The sequence below is a fragment of the Pseudophryne corroboree genome, unplaced genomic scaffold, assembly GCF_028390025.1.
Source record: "Pseudophryne corroboree isolate aPseCor3 unplaced genomic scaffold, aPseCor3.hap2 scaffold_150, whole genome shotgun sequence".
Lineage (NCBI taxonomy): Eukaryota > Metazoa > Chordata > Amphibia > Anura > Myobatrachidae > Pseudophryne > Pseudophryne corroboree.
Window position 1 is genome coordinate 803257 of NW_026968131.1, and position 19562 is coordinate 822818.

The following is a 19562-nucleotide window of genomic DNA, read 5'->3' on the forward strand; positions in this document are numbered from 1 at the left end:
CTGGGGACAACAACTGCAGGGAGAACACATATTTTCAGATGAACATGGGAGGGCAGAAGGCTGCCTAAAACTGAAGCACCCCCAAACAACGAACCAAATGCAACTACTAGTGCAAGCATTCCTGGGGGAAGGCCTGCAGCAGATGGATTTGCATATGGTGATGTCATCCAAGCAGTGGGTCAAAGTTGGCTTCAACCCTCGTCTGCATATGAAAAGAAAAAAGGGGTGTGCAGGGCATGGCGGCCTTTTGCGGCGCTTGGATGACCCCTAGTTCGCATTAAACACCTCCACCCTCCTTCGGTGTGGGGCTCATGTTGGCTATGCCCCAGCCCCTGAAGCATTCAAGCTGATTTCTTGCAGCAGCTGGGCACTGTAACAGCTCCAGAGCTGCTCTGTAAAGCAAGTAAAAGGGTGTGGGCCCTGCAGCACTACCTGTAGTTTGCATTGTGCGTTGGAAGGCACAAAGTAAGCAGATGGGAGAAGTCAGGATAGTGCACAAGGGTATAGAAGGGAGGGGCTCAAGAAAAAAGAAGTGGAAACAGACAGCAAACTAGGCTGGAGAGAGACCTGAGACAAAGAGATCTGAATTATATGAGAGCCGACCAGGGGAAACACAAATTATGCAGTCAAGTTTCCCACATTTGGGGAAATCGCAGGGGCAGCACACCCAGAGTGCAATGGGTGAGCCTTGCCCTGGGAGAAGCATCTTCATGATCATAGTATCTCACCTGGCAGGTAAGTAGGAGTTGGGCTAGAGCTGGGGAGGGTCGCTGCTCGGGCACCCCCCTGTCAAGTGAAGGAGATCCAACTGAGGCAGCACAAGGGAACTCTCGAAAGAAGAACAAGGCTAGAGGAAGATCTGAGACAAAGAAATCTGACATTTACCAGAGCTGACCAGAGGAAAGCACAAACACAGTCCCCCACTACCACAAATAATGCAGTTGAGTTTCCCACACTTGGGGAAATCACAGGGGTCAGCATACCCAGAATGCAATGAATGAACCTAACCCTGGGAGAACAATCTTCATGACCATGGTATCTCCTATGCAAAATAAGTATGATTTGGGATAGGGCTGGGGAGGGCCGCTGCTCAGGCACATCTCTGTCAAGTAAAGGAGATTCAACTGAGGCAGCACAAGGGAACTCTCATCTGGGGACAACAACTGCAGGGAGAACACATATTTTCAGATGAACATGGGAGGGCAGAAGGCTGCCTAATACTGAAGCACCCCCAAACAACAAACCAAATGCAACAACTAGTGCAAGCATTCCTGGGGGAAGGCCTGCAGCAGATGGATTTGAATATGGTGATGTCATCCAAGCAGTGGGTCAAAGTTGGCTTCAACCCTCGTCTGCATATGAAAAGAATAAAGGGGTGTGCAGGGCATGGCGGCCTTTTGCGGCGCTTGGATGACCCCTAGTTCGCATTAAACACCTCCACCCTCCTTCGGTGTGGGGCTCATGTTGGCTATGCCCCAGCCCCTGAAGCATTCAAGCTGATTTCTTGCAGCAGCTGGGCACTGTAACAGCTCCAGAGCTGCTCTGTAAAGCAAGTAAAAGGGTGTGGGCCCTGCAGCACTACCTGTAGTTTGTATTGTGCGTTGGAAGGCACAAAGTAAGCAGACGGGAGAAGTCAGGATAGTGCACAAGGGTATAGAAGGGAGGGGCTCAAGAAAAAAGAAGTGGAAACAGACAGCAAACTAGGCTGGAGAGAGACCTGAGACAAAGAGATCTGAATTATATGAGAGCCGACCAGGGGAAACACAAATTATGCAGTCAAGTTTCCCACATTTGGGGAAATCGCAGGGGCAGCACACCCAGAGTGCAATGGGTGAGCCTTGCCCTGGGAGAAGCATCTTCATGATCATAGTATCTCACCTGGCAGGTAAGTAGGAGTTGGGCTAGAGCTGGGGAGGGTCGCTGCTCGGGCACCCCCCTGTCAAGTGAAGGAGATCCAACTGAGGCAGCACAAGGGAACTCTCGAAAGAAGAACAAGGCTAGAGGAAGATCTGAGACAAAGAAATCTGACTTTTACCAGAGCTGACCAGAGGAAAGCACAAACACAGTCCCCCACTACCACAAATAATGCAGTTGAGTTTCCCACATTTGGGGAAATCACAGGGGTCAGCATACCCAGAATGCAATGAATTAACCTAACCCTGGGAGAACAATCTTCATGACCATGGTATCTCCTATGCAAAATAAGTATGATTTGGGATAGGGCTGGGGAGGGCCGCTGCTCAGGCACATCTCTGTCAAGTAAAGGAGATTCAACTGAGGCAGCACAAGGGAACTCTCATCTGGGGACAACAACTGCAGGGAGAACACATATTTTCAGATGAACATGGGAGGGCAGAAGGCTGCCTAATACTGAAGCACCCCCAAACAACAAACCAAATGCAACAACTAGTGCAAGCATTCCTGGGGGAAGGCCTGCCGCAGATGGATTTGCATATGGTGATGTCATCCAAGCAGTGGGTCAAAGTTGGTTCAAACACCTTTGCAAAGTTCTATAAGTTTGATACCCTGGCTGAGGAGGACCTCCTGTTTGCTCAATCGGTGCTGCAAAGTCATCCGCACTCTCCTGCCCGTTTGGGAGCTTTGGTATAATCCCCATGGTCCTTACGGAGTCCCCAGCATCCTCTAGGACGTAAGAGAAAATAAGATTTTAAACCTACCGGTAAATCTTTTTCTCGTAGTCCGTAGAGGATGCTGGGTGCCCGTCCCAAGTGCGGTCTACTTCTGCAAGACTTGTATATAGTTATTGCTTACATAAGGGTTATATGTTAGTTTTCATCGGTCTTGGACTGATGCTATGTTGTTTTCATACTGTTAACTGGGTAGTATATCACAAGTTATACGGTGTGATTGGTGTGGCTGGTATGAATCTTGACCTTGGATTAACAAAAATCCTTTCCTCGTACTGTCCGTCTCCTCTGGGCACAGTTTCTCTAACTGAGGTATGGAGGAGGGGCATAGAGGGAGGAGCCAGTGCACACCCAGATCTAAAGTCTTTCTTAAAGTGCCCATGTCTGCTGCGGGGCCCGTCTATCCCCCATGGTCCTTACGGAGTCCCCATCATCCTCTACGGACTACGAGAGAAAAAAATTACCGGTAGGTTTAAAATGTTATTTTTTTCTCTGCAACCCACTGCTAAATTGTGCTTCCTAGCTGTTTTTTATAAAATCACTTAATTAAATCTAACTCTGATTACGTCAGAGAAGGCCAGGTACCCTACACCATAAGAGGGGGTTTGAAATTTTGACTTGTCTACTTAAAGATCACCAAAATCTGATGACAAGGTCAATTACATCCCTGGGTGGGATTGAACCACCAACCTTTTGGTTAATAGCCCATGTAAGTGCAAGAAATCCTGAAGCACTCACTCATCATGGGAAAGTACCAATGTGTTTCTTACAAAAATTCTCCAGATTATTGACTTTTTAAAGTTTTTCTAGGAAACGTTCTAGATGAATGCTTATTAGCCTTTGTCAGTATTGACTTTCGCAAGGTGTCTCTGTGGCGCAATCGGTTAGCATGTTTGGCTATTAACCAAAAGGTTGGTGGTTCAATCCCACCCAGGGATGTAATTGACCTTGTAATCAGATTTTGGTGATCTTTAAGTAGACAAGTCAAAATTTCAAAAACCCCCCTTATGGTGTAGGGTACCTGGCCTTCTCTGATGTAATCAGAGTTAGATTTGATTAAGTGATTTTATAAAAAAACAGCTAGGAAGCACAATTTAGCAGTGAGTTGCAGAGAAAAAAAATTATGCTGGCAGAAAAGTCCAATTGAGTGATTAAACAGCTCTTCATTTTCTGATTTTATGTTTATGCTAACAAATTTGCTCTCTGAAAAGTGTCCACAAAGCCAAGTCTCTGATTAACACCTTTGTAGGAATGGTTTTTCACCTATTACTGAATTAAACTTGCTTCATTGGAAAGGCATCAAAGATGCATCCTCATTTCAATGTCTACTGAAATAATACAGGTTGACACCAGGAAACGTCACTGCATCCTTGCTGCTTCCTCATGGGGAAGTCTGTTTAATGTGAAAACAAGGTGATATCTAATCAGCACACAGGTAAGGAATTAAGAAAATCTTTCTTTATGGGTGAAGATGTTTCTCACAAATTGTTGTCCCAATGCATCATTGAAATTCAAGATGGAAGATGATTTTCATATATCACTTGTACATTTTGCATTGCTCTTCTGGTGACAATGTAGTTTGTTTTTGTCAATTACCATTTCAGTAATAGGGTAAAGAAAATTAAGTGGATTTTTTAAAGAAAACAATGCTGTCAATATACTATTAAAACAAATTAAAATGATAAAAGTTATTGTACTTTAAGTAAAAATAAAAGTGCCAAAATATCAATCCCAGTTTTTGATTACTTTAATTATAAAAAAAAAAATGCACATAGCAGAGGATAGTTTCGATCAATCGACCTCTGGGTTATGGGCCCAGCATGCTTCCATTGCACTACTCTGCTGCTCATGGAAGTGTCAGAGATCCTGAAGACTAAATTGATTAAAGGCCTTAAAGTACTGGACTATAAGGAAAGACTTACTAGGCTGAATATTTATACACTAGAAAAGAGGTGCCTAAGAGGAGATATTATTAATATCTTCAAATATGTAAAGATACATAACAAAGAGTTATCAGAGGAATTATTTATTAAAAGAACACGTGGTCACTCGCTGTGACTGGAGGAAAGTTCAGAACGCAATGGAGGAAAGGTTTCTTCACTGTTAGGGCAATCAGGATGTGGAATTCCCTGCCAGGGAAGGTGGTAATGGCGGACTCTGTAATTGGATTTAAAAAAGGAATGGATACATTTCTGAATGAAAAAGCTATCCAAGGTTATAATACTTAAAATATCAACATGGTTAATCCGGGGGTAACATGAGTTATAGTAGCTAACTAGTCATAAAACATTATTCAGCAAGTATGTAGAATCATCACAACTTAAAACAGGTTGAACACGATGGGCAATTTGCCTCTATTCAACCTCAAAAACTATGTTACTATATTACTATGTTATTGTAGTATACAGAACACCACAATGCAATGAGCAGTGATAGTGAGCACTGATGAGGATACTAGAACTGACACTGAGCAGCAAGATGCAGCACTGGACTATTAGTAATGTACTGTATTATGCTGAGCAACACAATGCAGCACAAGACAATGAACAGTGATACTGAGCACTGATGAGGATACTACTGAGAACTGACACTGAGCAGGAGAGACACACTACTAGTATTACTGAGCAGCAATAAGTAACCACTGATACTGAGCACTGATATTGAGATTTCCACTGAGAGAACATAGCCACGTCCTCTCCGCTCTCTCTTCAATGCACGAGTAAAAATGGCAGCAACGCGCAGCTCTTTATATGGAATCCGAATCTCGCGAGAATCCGACAGCGGGATGATGACATTTTCCCTTGTTCAGGTTTTCCGAGTCAGGCGGGAACAACCGAGCCTGCCTCGGACCAGTGTAAACCACGTGGAGTTCGTGGGGAATTCGGTTCTCGGAGAACCGAACCCGCTCCTCTCTACCTTATACCCTATCAATTTTTTTATTTTCAATCTAAGCCCCTGCAGTTTTCTGTAAGCATCTGCTTCGCTATGATGATCAACAAGTCACAAGGGCAAACACTCAGGGTTTGAGGCGTAGATCTTAGGACCAGCTGCTACAAGCATGGCAGAGGTGTCACTATCACTGGTGACACCCAGAGAGGTGGCGAGGGAGATTGTAATGCAGTGCGCGCAGATAAGCAGTGCAATGGTAAAAAGGAGGCATGGTTTCATAGGTAGGGGCGTGGCCTGGTGGCCTGAATCTACATTTTGTTGCTCCGGGTGTCCCGGGGGTTGGGGGCTGCACCCGGGGACTAGTGTGTGAGCGGTGCTGGCTCCTGCAAAGTGACAGGGCATGGCCACCCAGCATGACGCCTCCCTTCTTGACCATGCTGTAATTGCAGTCGCACTGCAGTTCAGCGTGATCATAAAAAATGGTGTAGGCTCCTGCTGGTGCAGACTGTATGTGCGCGCAGGAAGCCGCCACCATTTTTGTGATCACAGCGGCTGAATGTGATGTCATACAGTCGCTGTGACCACGCCCCCTGTGTCTCCTCCGTTGCAGACCCCATTTTGAAGCCTTGCCCCCGCACCGCTCCATCCCTGACTTGGAAATGGAGTGTTGCTGACCCACCTCTCCCCCCCTTCCCCGCCCCGATTGACAGGCAGAGGCGATCACATTCTCTGCGGGGTGCCGCAGAAAATGCAGGCACATGCGTATGCTCTTAGCAATTTTTGCAGTTGGATCGCTTATTGTGATTGCAATCCAACCTGAATCAGGCCCTATTACCTATCACAATGCGCTGCGGGCAGTACAAAATTGGGTTAATATAGGAGAAAAACCCCCAGACCTGTGCTCCTTAACTGTACCTGGTGGCTAGTGGAGCGGCTGCCCAGTAATCAGTGTCCACCGCAGTGCGCACACGGCCCACCCCCTACGGCCTCGCTCCCCTTCAGCAGCGGCCTCGTGATCCGGAAGGGTGGTGTGTGTGTGACTGACCTTAGGATGAAACCGGAGCCTCCGCTGCAGTGACCCAGCAACCAGGGCACGGGAGTATACAGCGCCGCTGGGAGTGATGAAGCTGCAGTAAAGATGTCTATTAGACCTAGCCTGCTGCAGCCCTTGTAGATTCTCATAAAACAAGTTCTTCTTTTCTTGTCAAAATTAATAGCTAAGAATAGGCTGCCTGAGGCAGGCCCCTGTTAAGTGGCCTGCTACTGAAGGCACCAACTACAAACTGAGCTCCCTGTTCATGGAAGCGGGGTTATAGAGGAGAATGCACTGAGCTTCTTGGGAACAGTCAAAAGCTTTGAGCCGGTTGGTGCCTCAGATCAAGATCCTACTCTACACCCCAATGTGAATCCTTGTGGAGTCCAGTGTACCCCACAGAAGAAATTAATGTGTCACACCCATTGGCAGCAACCTTAGAATAGCTGCTGACGGGCACAATTGAGAAAGGAAGGGGGGGGGGACATTTGAATCCAGCACATAGATGCAATTCAAATATGTAATTCGTACCTTCCTATTTTAAAATATAATGGATGAACCTCACCCTGTGAGAACAATCTTCATGATCAAGAGATCTCATATGCAAAATAAATATGAGTTGGGATAGGGCTGGGGAGGGCTGCTCGGGCAGCACCTCCCCCGTCAAGTTAAGGAGATTCAACTGAGGAAGCACAAGGGAACTCTCGTCTGGGGACAACAACTGCAGGGAGACCACATCTTTTCAGATGAACATGGGAGGGCGGAAGGCTGCCTAATACTGAAGCACCATATGCAACAACTAGTACAAGCATTCCTGGGGGAAGGTCTGCAGCAGACGGATTTGCATACGGTGATGTTATCCAAGCAGTGGGCCAAAGTTGACTGGAACCCTCATCTGCATATGAAAAGAGAAAAGGGGCATGCAGGGCATGGCGGCCTTTTGCAGTGCTTGGATGACCCCTAGTTCACATTAAACACCCCCACCCTCCTTTGGTGTGGGGCTCATGTTGGCCATGCCCCATCCCCTGAAGCATTTAAGCTGATTTCTTGCAGCAGCTGGGCACTGTAACAGCTCCAGAGCTGTTCTGTAAGGCAAGTAAAAGGGTGTGGGCCCTGCAGCACCACCTGTAGTTCGCATTGTGCGTTGGAAGGCACAAAGTAAGCAGACGGGAGGAGAAGTCAGGATAGTGCGCAAGGGCATTCTTTTCTCTTAGTCCGTAGAGGATGCTGGGATCACATTAAGAACCATGGGGTATAGACGGGATCCGCAAGAGACATGGGCACTTTAAGACTTTCAAAGGGTGTGAACTGGCTCCTCCCTCTATGCCCCTCCTCCAGACTCCAGTTATAGGAACTGTGCCCAGGGAGACGGACATTTCGAGGAAAGGATTTATTGTTAAACTAAGGTGAGCATCTTACCAGCTCACACCTTAAACATGCCGCAGAACGTGGCATTCAACAGAACACAAGCCAACGGCATGAACAATTGCAGCAAAAAGCTGACCAGAACCATAACACAACATGTGTATAACCACAAGTAATAACTGCAGACACAGTATGGACTGGGACGGGTGCCCAGCATCCTCTACAGACTAAGAGAAAAGGATTTACCGGTAGGTATTAAAATCCTATTTTCTCATACGACCTAGAGGATGCTGGGGTCACATTAAGAACCATGGGGTTATACCAAAGCTCTTGAACGGGTGGGAGAGTGCGTACGACTCTGCAGCACCGAATGACCCAACTTAAGGTTATCATCAGCCAAGGTATCAAACTTGTAAAGCTTAGCAAAAGTGTTTACTAAATAGCTGCTCGGCAAAGTTGCAATGCCGAGACTCCCCGACCAGCTGCCAAGGATGAACCCACCTTTCTAGTAGAATGGGTCTTCACCTACTTCAGTAACGGCAATCCTGCCGTGGAACGAGCATGCTGAATCTTACCACAGATCCAGCGCATAATGGTCTGCATGGAAGCAGGACACCAAATCCTGTTGGGAGCATACAGGACAAACAGAGCCTCTGTTTTCCTAATCTGAACCGTTCTGGTGACATACATTTTCAAAGTTCTGACCACAGCCAGAGACTTTGACTCAACGAAGGTGTCAGTGGCCAAAGGCACCATGTGGAAAGCGAACCACCTTCGGCAGAAATTGTTGACGTGTCCTCAATTCTGCTCTATCTTCATGAAAGATCAAATAAAGGCTCTTGTGATACTGCATGGTTTGTACTGTTTTCCATGTGCTCCCAGACCTTTAAGCAAGTAGCATGGTCAAGAAAGTTCTGTTTGAAAAGAAACAACATTTACTGTCATTGTTATGCAAATAAACTTACATTAAAGCTAACAAGAAAGCACACTCGTTCTGTCTTTAAACTGATAAAAGAAACCCCAATAATATGGGGCATGCAAAAATTGAGATAAAACTCAGTTTTGCTCCTCTCCACGGAAATCTTTAATAAAAGGCGAAATATTTGTTAGTTCTGAAGAGAAACCAGAGCATGACCAAGATTCCACCTGTCGCCTGAGTGCCATGCCAGCAGTTCTCATTCAGCTGAAAGTGAGCACCCAATTTGAATGAAAGAAAGCAGATTTCTCACCAGGCTTCCCCTTGCTATAAACATGGTTTGTACTCTTTTCCATGTGCTCCCAGATCTTTCAAGCAATTAGTGTGGTCAAGAAAGTTCTGTTTGAAAAGAAACAAACATTTACTGTCATTTCTATGCAAATGAGCTTACATTAAAGCACACTCGTTCTATCATTAAACCGATAAAATAAAACCCCAATAAGATGGGGCATGCAAAAATTGAGATAAAACTCAGTTTTGCTCCTCTCCACGGAAATCTTTAGTAAAAGGCGAAAGATTTGTTCGTTCTGAAGAGAAACCAGAACATGACCAAGATTCCACCTGTCGCCTGAGTGCCATGCCAGCAGTCCTCATTCAGCTCAAAGTGAGCACCCAATTTGAAAGAAAGAAAGCAGATTTCTCACCAGGCTTCCCCTTGCTATAAACATGGTTTGTACTCTTTTCCATGTGCTCCCAGATCTTTCAAGCAATTAGTATAGTCAAGAAAGTTCTGTTTGAAAAGAAACAAACATTTACTGTCATTTCTATGCAAATGAGCTTACATTAAAGCACACTCGTTCTATCTTTAAACCGATAAAAGAAACCCCAATAAGACGGAGCATGCAAAAATTGAGATAAAACTCAGTTTTGCTCCTCTCCACGGAAATCTTTAGTAAAAGGCGAAAGATCTGTTCGTTTTGAAGAGAAACCAAAGCATGACCAAGATTCCACCTGTCGCCTGAGTGCCATGCCAGCAATCCTCATTCAGCTCAAAGTGAGCACCCAATTTGAAAGAAAGAAAGCAGATTTCTCACCAGGCTTCCCCTTGCTATAAACATGGTTTGTACTCTTTTCCATGTGCTCCCAGATCTTTCAAGCAATTAGTGTGGTCAAGAAAGTTCTGTTTGAAAAGAAACAAACATTTACTGTCATTTCTATGCAAATGAGCTTACATTAAAGCACACTCGTTCTATCTTTAAACCGATAAAATAAAATCCCAATAAGATGGGGCATGCAAAAATTGAGATAAAACTCAGTTTTGCTCCTCTCCACGGAAATCTTTAGTAAAAGGCGAAAGATTTGTTCGTTCTGAAGAGAAACCAGAACATGACCAAGATTCCACCTGTCGCCTGAGTGCCATGCCAGCAGTCCTCATTCAGCTCAAAGTGAGCACCCAATTTGAAAGAAAGAAAGCAGATTTCTCACCAGGCTTCCCCTTGCTATAAACATGGTTTGTACTCTTTTCCATGTGCTCCCAGATCTTTCAAGCATTTAGTATAGTCAAGAAAGTTCTGTTTGAAAAGAAACAAACATTTACTGTCATTTCTATGCAAATGAGCTTACATTAAAGCACACTCGTTCTATCTTTAAACCGATAAAAGAAACCCCAATAAGACGGAGCATGCAAAAATTGAGATAAAACTCAGTTTTGCTCCTCTCCACGGAAATCTTTAGTAAAAGGCGAAAGATCTGTTCGTTTTGAAGAGAAACCAGAGTATGACTAAGATTCCACCTGTCGCCTGAGTGCCATGCCAGCAGTCCTCATTCAGCGCAAAGTGAGCACCCAATTTGAAAGAAAGAAAGCAGATTTCTCACCAGGCTTCCCCTTGCTATAAGCATGGTTTGTACTCTTTTCCATGTGCTTCCAGATCTTTCAAGCAATTAGAATGGTCAAGAAAGTTCTGCTTGAAAAGAAACAGACATTTATAGTCATTGTTATGCAAATAAACTTACATTAAAGCTAACAAGAAACTGATAAAAGAAACCCCAATAATATGGGGCATGCAAAAATTGAGATAAAACTCAGTTTTGCTCCTCTCCACAGAAATCTTTAATAAAAGGCGAAAGATTTGTTCGTTCTGAAGAGAAACCAGAGCATGACCAAGATTCCACCTGTCGCCTAAATGCTGTGCCAGCAGTCCTCATTCAGATCAAAGTGAGCGCCCAACTTGAAAGTAAGCAGATTTCTCACCTGGCTTCTCCTTGCTATAAGCATGGTTTGTACTGTATTCCATGTGCTCCCAGATCTTTCAAGCAAGTAGCATGGTCAAGAAAGTTCTGTTTGAAAAGAAACAAACATTTACTGTCATTTCTATGCAAATGAGCTTACATTAAAGCACACTCATTCTATCTTTAAACCGATAAAAGAAACCCCAAAAAGATGGGGCATGCAAAAATTGAGATAAAACTCGGTTTTGCTCCTCTCCACGGAAATCTTTAATAAAAGGCGAAAGATTTGTTCGTTCTGAAGAGAAACCAGAGCATGACCAAGATTTTTATCTGAAAATATGTGTTCTCCCTGCAGTTGTTGTCCCCAGATGAGAGTTCCCTTGTGCTGCCTCAGTTGAATCTCCTTTACTTGACAGAGATGTGCCTGAGCAGCGGCCCTCCCCAGCCCTATCCCAAATCATACTTATTTTGCATAGGAGATACCATGGTCATGAAGATTGTTCTCCCAGGGTGAGGTTCATTCATTGCATTCTGGGTATGCTGACCCCTGTGATTTTCCCAAATGTGGGAAACTCGCTTTTATACCCTTGTGCACTATCCTGACTTCTCCTCCTGTCTGCTTACTTTGTGCCTTCCAATGCACAATGCAAACTACAGGTAGTGCTGCAGGGCCCACACCCTTTTACTTGCCTTACAGAGCAGCTCTGGAGCTGATACAGTGCCAAGCTGCTGCAAGAAATCAGCTTGAATGCTTCAGGGGATGGGGCATGGCCAACATGAGCCCCACACCGAAGGAGGGTGGGGGTGTTTAATGCGAACTAAGGGTCATCCAAGCGCCGCAAAAGGCCGCCATGCCCTGCATACCCCTTTTCTCTTTTCATATGCAGATGAGGGTTCCAGCCAACTTTGGCCCACTGCTTGGATGACATCACCGTATGCAAATCCGTCTTCTGCAGAACTTCCCCCAGGAATGCTTGCACTAGTTGTTGCATTTGGTTTGTTGTTTGGGGGTGCTTCAGTATTAGGCAGCCTTCTGCCCTCCCATGTTCATCTGAAAATATGTGTTCTCCCTGCAGTTGTTGTCCCCAGATGAGAGTTCCCTTGTGCTGCCTCAGTTGAATCTCCTTTACTTGACAGAGATGTGCATGAGCAGCGGCCCTCCCCAGCCCTATCCCAAATCATACTTATTTTGCATAGGAGATACCATGGTCATGAAGATTGTTCTCCCAGGGTGAGGTTCATTCATTGCATTTTGGGTATGCTGACCCCTGTGATTTACCCAAATGTGGGAAACTCGACTGCATTATTTGTGGTAGTGGGGGACTGTGTTTGTGCTTTCCTCTGGTCAGCTCTGTTAAAACTCAGATTTCTTTGTCTCAGATTTTCCTCTAGCCTTGTTCTTCTTTCGAGAGTTCCCTTGTGCTGCCTCAGGTGGATCTCCTTCACTTGACAGGGGGGTGCCCGAGCAGCGACCCTCCCCAGCTCTAGCCCAACTCCTACTTACCTGCCAGGTGAGATACTATGATCAGGAAGGTGCTTCACCCAGGGCAAGGCTCACCCATTGCACTCTGGGTGTGCTGCTCCTACGATTTCCCCAAATGTGGGACACTTGACTGCATAATTTGTGTTTCCTCTGGTCGGCTCTCGTATAATTCAGATCTCTTTGTCTCAGGTCTTTCTCCAGCCTAGTTTGCTGTCTGTTTCCACTTCTTTTATCTTGAGCCCCTCCCTTCTATACCCTTGTGCACTATCCTGACTTTTCCTCCCGTCTGCTTACTTTGTGCCTTCCAATGCACAATGCAAACTACAGGTAGTGCTGCAGGGCCCACACAATCTTTTACTTGCCTTAAAGAGCAGCTCTGGAGCTGTTACAGTGCCCAGCTGCTGCAAGAAATCAGCTTGAATGCTTCAGGAGATGGGGCATGGCCAACATGAGCCCCACACCAAAGGTGGGTGGGGGTGTTTAATGCGAACTAGGGGTAATCCAAGCACCGCAAAAGGCCGCCATGCCCTGCACGCCCCTTTTCTCTTTTCATATGCAGATGAGGGTTGAAGCCAACTTTGACCCACTGCTTGGATGACATCACCATATGCAAATCCATCTGCTGCAGGCCTTGCCCCAGGAATGCTTGCACTAGTTGTTGCATTTGGTTTGTTGTTTGGGGGTGCTTCAGTATTAGGCAGCCTTCTGCCCTCCCATGTTCATCTGAAAATATGTGTTCTCCCTGCAGTTGTTGTCCCCAGATGAGAGTTCCCTTGTGCTGCCTCAGTTGAATCTCCTTTACTTGACAGAGATGTGCCTGAGCAGCGGCCCTCCCAGCCCTATCCCAAATCATACTTATTTTGCATAGGAGACACCATGGTCATGAAGATTGTTCACCCAGGGTGAGGTTCATTCATTGCATTCTGGGTATGCTGACCCCTGTGATTTCCCCAAATGTGGGAAACTCGCCTGCATTTTTTGTGGTAGTGGGGGACTGTGTTTGTGTTTTCCTCTGGTCAGCTCTGGTAAAAGTCAGATTTCTTTGTCTCATATATTCCTCTAGCCTTGTTCTTCTTTCGAGAGTTCCCTTGTGCTGCCTCAGTTGGATCTCCTTCACTTGACAGGGGGGTGCCCGAGCAGTGACCCTCCCCAGCTCTAGCCCAACTCCTACTTACCTGCCAGGTGAGATACTATGATCATGAAGGTGCTTCTCCCAGGGCAAGGCTCACCCATTGCACTCTGGGTGTGCTGCTCCTGTGATTTCCCCAAATGTGGGAAACTTGATTGCATAATTTGTGTTTCCCCTGGTCGGCTCTCGTATAATTCAGATCTCTTTGTCTCAGGTCTCTCTCCAGCCTAGTTTGCTGTCTGTTTCCACTTCTCTTTTCTGGAGCCACTCCCTTCTATGCCCTTGCGCACTATCCTGACTTCTCCCGTCTGCTTACTTTGTGCCTTCCAACGCACAATGCGAACTACAGGTAGTGCTGCAGGGCCCACACCCTTTTAGTTGCCTTACAGAGCAGCTCTGGAGCTGTTACAGTGCCCAGCTGCTGCAAGAAATCAGCTTGAATGCTTCAGGGGCTGGGGCATAGCCAACATGAGCCCCACACCAAAGGAGGGTGGGGGTGTTTAATGCGAACTAGGGGTCATCCAAGCACCGCAAAAGGCCGCCATGCCCTGCATGCCCCTTTTCTCTTTTCATATGCAGATGAGGGTTCCAGCCAACTTTGGCCCACTGCTTGGATGACATCACCGTATGCAAATCTGTCTGCTGCAGACCTTCCCCCAGGAATGCTTGTACTAGTTGTTGCATATGGTTTGATATTTGATGGTGCTTCAGTATTAGGCAGCCTTCCGCCCTCCCATGTTCATCTGAAAAGATGTGGTCTCCCTGCAGTTGTTGTCCCCAGACGAGAGTTCCCTTGTGCTTCCTCAGTTGAATCTCCTTAACTTGATGGGGGAGGGGCTGCCCGAGCAGCCACCCTCCCCAGCCCTATCCCAACTCATACTTATTTTGCATATGAGATCTCTTGATCATGAAGATTGTTCTCACAGGGTGAAGTTCATCCATTATATTTTAAAATAGGAAGGTACAAATTACATATTTGACTTGCATCTATGTGCTGGATTCAAATGTCCCCCCCCCCTTCCTTTCTCAATTGTGCCCATCAGCAGCTATTCTAAGGTTGCTGCCAATGGGTGTGACACATTAATTTCTTCTGTGGGGTACACAGGACTCCACAAGGATTCACATTGGGGTGTAGAGTAGGATCTTGATCTGAGGCACCAACCGACTCAAAGCTTTTGACTGTTCCCAAGATGCTCAGCGCATCCTCCTCTATAACCCCGCTTCCATGAACAGGGAGCTCAGTTTGTAGTTGGTGCCTTCAGTAGCAGGCCACTTAACAGGGGCCTGCCTCAGGAAGCCAATTCTTAGCTATTCATTTTGACAAGAAAAGAAGAACTTGTTTTATGAGAATCTACAAGGGCTGCAGCAGGCTAGGTCTAATAGACATCTTTACTGCAGCTTCATCACTCCCAGCGGCGCTGTATACTCCCGTGCCCTGGTTGCTGGGTCACTGCAGCGGAGGCTCCGGTTTCTTCCTAAGGTCAGTCACACACACACCGCCCTTCCGGATCACGAGGCCGCTGATGAAGGGGAGCGTGGCCGTAGGGGGTGGACCGTGTGTGCACTGGCGTGGACACTGATTACTGGGCAGCCGCTCCACTAGCCACCAGGTACAGTTAAGGAGCACAGGTCTGGGGGTTTTTCTCCTATATTAAACCAATTTTGTACTGCCCGCAGCGCATTGTGATAGGTAATAGGGCCTGATTCAGGTTGGATTGCAATCACAATAAGTGATCCAACTGCAAAAATTGCTAAGAGCATACGCATGTGCCTGCATTTTCTGCGGGGCTGCCTGTCAATCGGGGCAGGGGGGGAGAGGGGGGTCAGCAACACTCCATTTCCAAGTCAGGGATGGAGCGGTGCGGGGGCAAGGCTTCAAAATGGGGTCTGCAATGGAGGAGACACAGGGGGCGTGGTCACAGCAGCTGTATGACATCACATTCAGCCGCTGTGATCACAAAAATGGTGGCGGCTTCCTGCGCGCACATACAGTCTGCACCAGCAGGAGGCTACACCATTTTTTATGATCACGCTGAACTGCAGTGCGACTGCAATTACAGCATGGTCAAGAAGGGAGGCGTCATGCTGGGTGGCCATAAGAGATGAGCGGGTTCGGTTCCTCGGAATCCGAACCCGCCCGAACTTCACCCTTTTTTGCTCGGGTCCGAGCAGACTCGGATCCTCTCGCCTTGCTCGGTTAACCCGAGCGCGCCCGAACGTCATCATCCCGCTGTCGGATTCTCACGAGACTTGGATTCTATATAAGGAGCCGCGCGTCGCCGCCATTTTCACACGTGCATTGAGATTGATAGGGAGAGGACGTGGCTGGCGTCCTCTCCGTTTAGATTAGAAGATAGAGACGAGTGACATTTGATTTACTACTAATTTGGGGAGCAGTTGAACTTGTCAGGAGTACTCAGTAGTGCAGAGTTTTGCTGATAGTGACCACCAGTTTTATTATTTATAATCCGTTCTCTGCCTGAAAAAAACCGATACACATACCATATCTGTGCTCAGCCTCAGTGTGCTGCATGATATATCATCTATGTATATCTGACTGTGCTGAGTGCTCACTGCTCACACAGCTTAATTGTGGGGGAGACTGGGGAGCAGTTATAGCAGGAGTACAGTGCACACTTTTGCTGCCAGTGTGACCACCAGTATATTGTCTGCCTGAAAAAGTTAAACACTCCTGTGGTGTTTTTTTTTTATTCTATAAATGCATTCTGCTGACAGTGTCCAGCAGGTCCGTCATACATATATTATATAAATATTTACCTGCAGTAGTGTTATATTTTTTTTTTCATCTTTATCATCTCTATATTAGCAGACGCAGTACGGTAGTCCACGGCTGTGGCTATCTCTGTGTCGTCAGTGCTCGTCCATAATTGTATACCTACCTACCTGTGGTGGGTTTTTTTTTTCTATCTTCTTCATACTAGTAGTTTAGGAGTCTACTGACAGTGTCCACCAGGTCCATCATTATATTATATACCTACAGTAGTAATATATTTATTATATTATCTATACTAGCAGACGCAGTACGGTAGTCCACGGCTGTGGCTATCTCTGTGTCGTCAGTGCTCGTCCATAATTGTATACCTACCTACCTGTGGTGGGTTTTTTTTTTTATCTTCTTCATACTAGTAGTTTAGCAGTCTGCTGACAGTGTCCACCAGGTCCGTCATTATATTATATACCTACAGTAGTAATATATTTATTATATTATCTATACTAGCAGATGCAGTACGGTAGTCCACGGCTGTACCTACCTCTGTGTCGTCAGTGCTCGTCCATAATTGTATACCTACCTGTGGTGGGGTTTTTTTTTCTATCTTCTTCATACTAGTAGTTTAGGAGTCTGCTGACAGTGTCCACCAGGTCCGTCATTATATTATATACCTACAGTAGTAATATATTTAGTATATTATCTATACTAGCAGACGCAGTACGGTAGTCCACGGCTGTACCTACCTCTGTGTCGTCACTCGTCCATAATTGTATACCTAACTGTGGTGGTTTTTTTTTTCTATCTTCTTCATACTAGTAGTTTAGCAGTCTGCTGACAGTGTCCACCAGGTCCGTCATTATATTATATATACCTACAGTAGTTATATATATATTTTTTTTTATATCATTAATTATCATCTCTATACTAGCAGATGCAGTACGGTAGGCCACGGCTGTGGCTATCTCTGTGTCGTCAGTGCTCGTCCATAATTGTATACCTACCTACCTGTGGTGGAAGTTTTTTTCTATCTTCTTCATACTAGTAGTTTAGCAGTCTGCTGACAGTGTCCACCAGGTCCGTCATTATATTATATATACCTACAGTAGTTATATATATATTTTTTTTATATCATTAATTATCATCTCTATACTAGCAGACGCAGTACGGTAGTCCACGGCTGTAGCTACCTCTGTGTCGTCAGTCACTCGTCATCCATAAGTATACTAGTATCCATCCATCTCCATTGTTTACCTGAGGTGCCTTTTAGTTGTGCCTATTAAAATATGGAGAACAAAAATGTTGAGGTTCCAAAAATAGGGAAAGATCAAGATCCACTTCCACCTCGTGCTGAAGCTGCTGCCACTAGTCATGGCCGAGACGATGAAATTCCATCAACGTCGTCTGCCAAGGCCGATGCCCAATGTCATAGTACAGAGCATGTAAAATCCAAAACACAAAAGATCAGTAAAAAAATGACTCAAAAATCTAAATAAAAATCGTCGGAGGAGAAGCGTAAACTTGCCAATATGCCATTTACCACACGGAGTGGCAAGGAACGGCTGAGGCCCTGGCCTATCTTCATGGCTAGTGGTTCAGCTTCACATGAGGATGGAAGCACTCAGCCTCTCGCTAGAAAAATGAAAAGACTTAAGCTGGCAAAAGCACAGCAAAGAACTGTGCGTTCTTCAAAATCACAAATCCACAAGGAGAGTCCAATTGTGTCGGTTGCGATGCCTGACCTTCCCAACACTGGACGTGAAGAGCATGCACCTTCCACCATTTGCACGCCCCCTGCAAGTGCTGGAAGGAGCACCCGCAGTCCAGTTCCTGATAGTCAGATTGAAGATGTCAGTGTTGAAGTACACCAGGATGAGGAGAATATGGGTGTTGCTGGCGCTGGGGAGGAAATTGACAAGGAGGATTCTGATGGTGAGGTGGTTTGTTTAAGTCAGGCACCCGGCGAGACACCTGTTGTCCGTGGGAGGAATATGGCCATTGACATGCCTGGTGAAAATACCAAAAAAATCAGCTCTTCGGTGTGGAAGTATTTCAACAGAAATGCGGACAACAGGTGTCAAGCCGTGTGTTGCCTTTGTCAAGCTGTAATAAGTAGGGGTAAGGACGTTAACCACCTCGGAACATCCTCCCTTATACGTCACCTGCAGCGCATTCATCATAAGTCAGTGACAAGTTCAAAAACTTTGGGCGACAGCGGAAGCAGTCCACTGACCAGTAAATCCCTTCCTCTTGTAACCAAGCTCACGCAAACCACCCCACCAACTCCCTCAGTGTCAATTTCCTCCTTCCCCAGGAATGCCAATAGTCCTGCAGGCCATGTCACTGGCAATTCTGACGAGTTCTCTCCTGCCTGGGATTCCTCCGATGCATCCTTGAGTGTAACGCCTACTGCTGCTGGCGCTGCTGTTGTTGCTGCTGGGAGTCGATGGTCATCCCAGAGGGGAAGTCGTAAGACCACTTTTACTACTTCCACCAAGCAATTGACTGTCCAACAGTCCTTTGCGAGGAAGATGAAATATCACAGCAGTCATCCTGCTGCAAAGCGGATAACTGAGGCCTTGGCATCCTGGGCAGTGAGAAACGTGGTTCCGGTATCCATCATTACTTCAGAGCCAACTATAGACTTGATTGAGGTACTGTGTCCCCGGTACCAAATACTATCTAGGTTCCATTTCTCTAGGCAGGCGATACCGAAAATGTACACAGACCTCAGAAAAAGACTCACCAGTGTCCTAAAAAATGCAGTTGTACCCAATGTCCACTTAACCACGGACATGTGGACAAGTGGAGCAGGGCAGACTCAGGACTATATGACTGTGACAGCCCACTGGGTAGATGTATTGACTCCCGCCGCAAGAACAGCAGCGGCGGCACCAGTAGCAGCATCTCGCAAACGCCAACTCTTTCCTAGGCAGGCTACGCTTTGTATCACCGCTTTCCAGAATACGCACACAGATGAAAACCTCTTACGGCAACTGAGGAAGATCATCACAGAATGGCTTACCCCAATTGGACTCTCCTGTGGATTTGTGGCATCGGACAACGCCAGCAATATTGTGCGTGCATTATATCTGGGCAAATTCCAGCACGTCCCATGTTTTGCACATACCTTGAATTTGGT

General features: G+C 46.1%; 14 non-coding genes and 3 pseudogenes across 14 annotated transcripts; 6 read left to right on the forward strand and 11 right to left on the reverse strand.

Annotated features, from left to right (window-relative positions):
• Nucleotides 1-601: 601 nt before the first annotated feature.
• On the reverse strand, nucleotides 602-743 carry LOC135000008 (U1 spliceosomal RNA; annotated as a pseudogene).
• Nucleotides 744-895: 152 nt separating this feature from the next.
• On the reverse strand, nucleotides 896-1059 carry LOC134999658 (U1 spliceosomal RNA). The gene has a single exon (XR_010201736.1). It is a non-coding gene; the product is annotated as a U1 spliceosomal RNA (small nuclear RNA).
• A 692-nt stretch (nucleotides 1060-1751) lies between these two features.
• LOC135000009 (U1 spliceosomal RNA) lies at nucleotides 1752-1893 on the reverse strand (annotated as a pseudogene).
• Nucleotides 1894-2045: 152 nt separating this feature from the next.
• Nucleotides 2046-2209, reverse strand: LOC134999534 (U1 spliceosomal RNA). Its single transcript, XR_010201612.1, has one exon. It is a non-coding gene; the product is annotated as a U1 spliceosomal RNA (small nuclear RNA).
• Nucleotides 2210-3513: 1304 nt separating this feature from the next.
• TRNAN-AUU (transfer RNA asparagine (anticodon AUU)) lies at nucleotides 3514-3587 on the forward strand. The gene has a single exon. It is a non-coding gene; the product is annotated as a tRNA-Asn (tRNA).
• Nucleotides 3588-8951: 5364 nt separating this feature from the next.
• Nucleotides 8952-9067, reverse strand: LOC134999574 (U5 spliceosomal RNA). Its single transcript, XR_010201652.1, has one exon. It is a non-coding gene; the product is annotated as a U5 spliceosomal RNA (small nuclear RNA).
• Nucleotides 9068-9342: 275 nt separating this feature from the next.
• Nucleotides 9343-9458, reverse strand: LOC134999506 (U5 spliceosomal RNA). Its single transcript, XR_010201585.1, has one exon. It is a non-coding gene; the product is annotated as a U5 spliceosomal RNA (small nuclear RNA).
• Nucleotides 9459-9732: 274 nt separating this feature from the next.
• On the reverse strand, nucleotides 9733-9848 carry LOC134999543 (U5 spliceosomal RNA). Its single transcript, XR_010201621.1, has one exon. It is a non-coding gene; the product is annotated as a U5 spliceosomal RNA (small nuclear RNA).
• A 275-nt stretch (nucleotides 9849-10123) lies between these two features.
• Nucleotides 10124-10239, reverse strand: LOC134999523 (U5 spliceosomal RNA). Its single transcript, XR_010201601.1, has one exon. It is a non-coding gene; the product is annotated as a U5 spliceosomal RNA (small nuclear RNA).
• Nucleotides 10240-10513: 274 nt separating this feature from the next.
• On the reverse strand, nucleotides 10514-10629 carry LOC134999517 (U5 spliceosomal RNA). Its single transcript, XR_010201595.1, has one exon. It is a non-coding gene; the product is annotated as a U5 spliceosomal RNA (small nuclear RNA).
• A 264-nt stretch (nucleotides 10630-10893) lies between these two features.
• Nucleotides 10894-11009, reverse strand: LOC134999550 (U5 spliceosomal RNA). Its single transcript, XR_010201628.1, has one exon. It is a non-coding gene; the product is annotated as a U5 spliceosomal RNA (small nuclear RNA).
• A 270-nt stretch (nucleotides 11010-11279) lies between these two features.
• LOC134999535 (U5 spliceosomal RNA) lies at nucleotides 11280-11395 on the reverse strand. The gene has a single exon (XR_010201613.1). It is a non-coding gene; the product is annotated as a U5 spliceosomal RNA (small nuclear RNA).
• A 144-nt stretch (nucleotides 11396-11539) lies between these two features.
• On the forward strand, nucleotides 11540-11667 carry LOC134999465 (U1 spliceosomal RNA; annotated as a pseudogene).
• Nucleotides 11668-12260: 593 nt separating this feature from the next.
• Nucleotides 12261-12424, forward strand: LOC134999744 (U1 spliceosomal RNA). The gene has a single exon (XR_010201818.1). It is a non-coding gene; the product is annotated as a U1 spliceosomal RNA (small nuclear RNA).
• A 152-nt stretch (nucleotides 12425-12576) lies between these two features.
• On the forward strand, nucleotides 12577-12739 carry LOC134999348 (U1 spliceosomal RNA). Its single transcript, XR_010201456.1, has one exon. It is a non-coding gene; the product is annotated as a U1 spliceosomal RNA (small nuclear RNA).
• A 675-nt stretch (nucleotides 12740-13414) lies between these two features.
• On the forward strand, nucleotides 13415-13578 carry LOC134999833 (U1 spliceosomal RNA). Its single transcript, XR_010201903.1, has one exon. It is a non-coding gene; the product is annotated as a U1 spliceosomal RNA (small nuclear RNA).
• A 152-nt stretch (nucleotides 13579-13730) lies between these two features.
• Nucleotides 13731-13893, forward strand: LOC134999368 (U1 spliceosomal RNA). The gene has a single exon (XR_010201476.1). It is a non-coding gene; the product is annotated as a U1 spliceosomal RNA (small nuclear RNA).
• Nucleotides 13894-19562: the final 5669 nt, after the last annotated feature.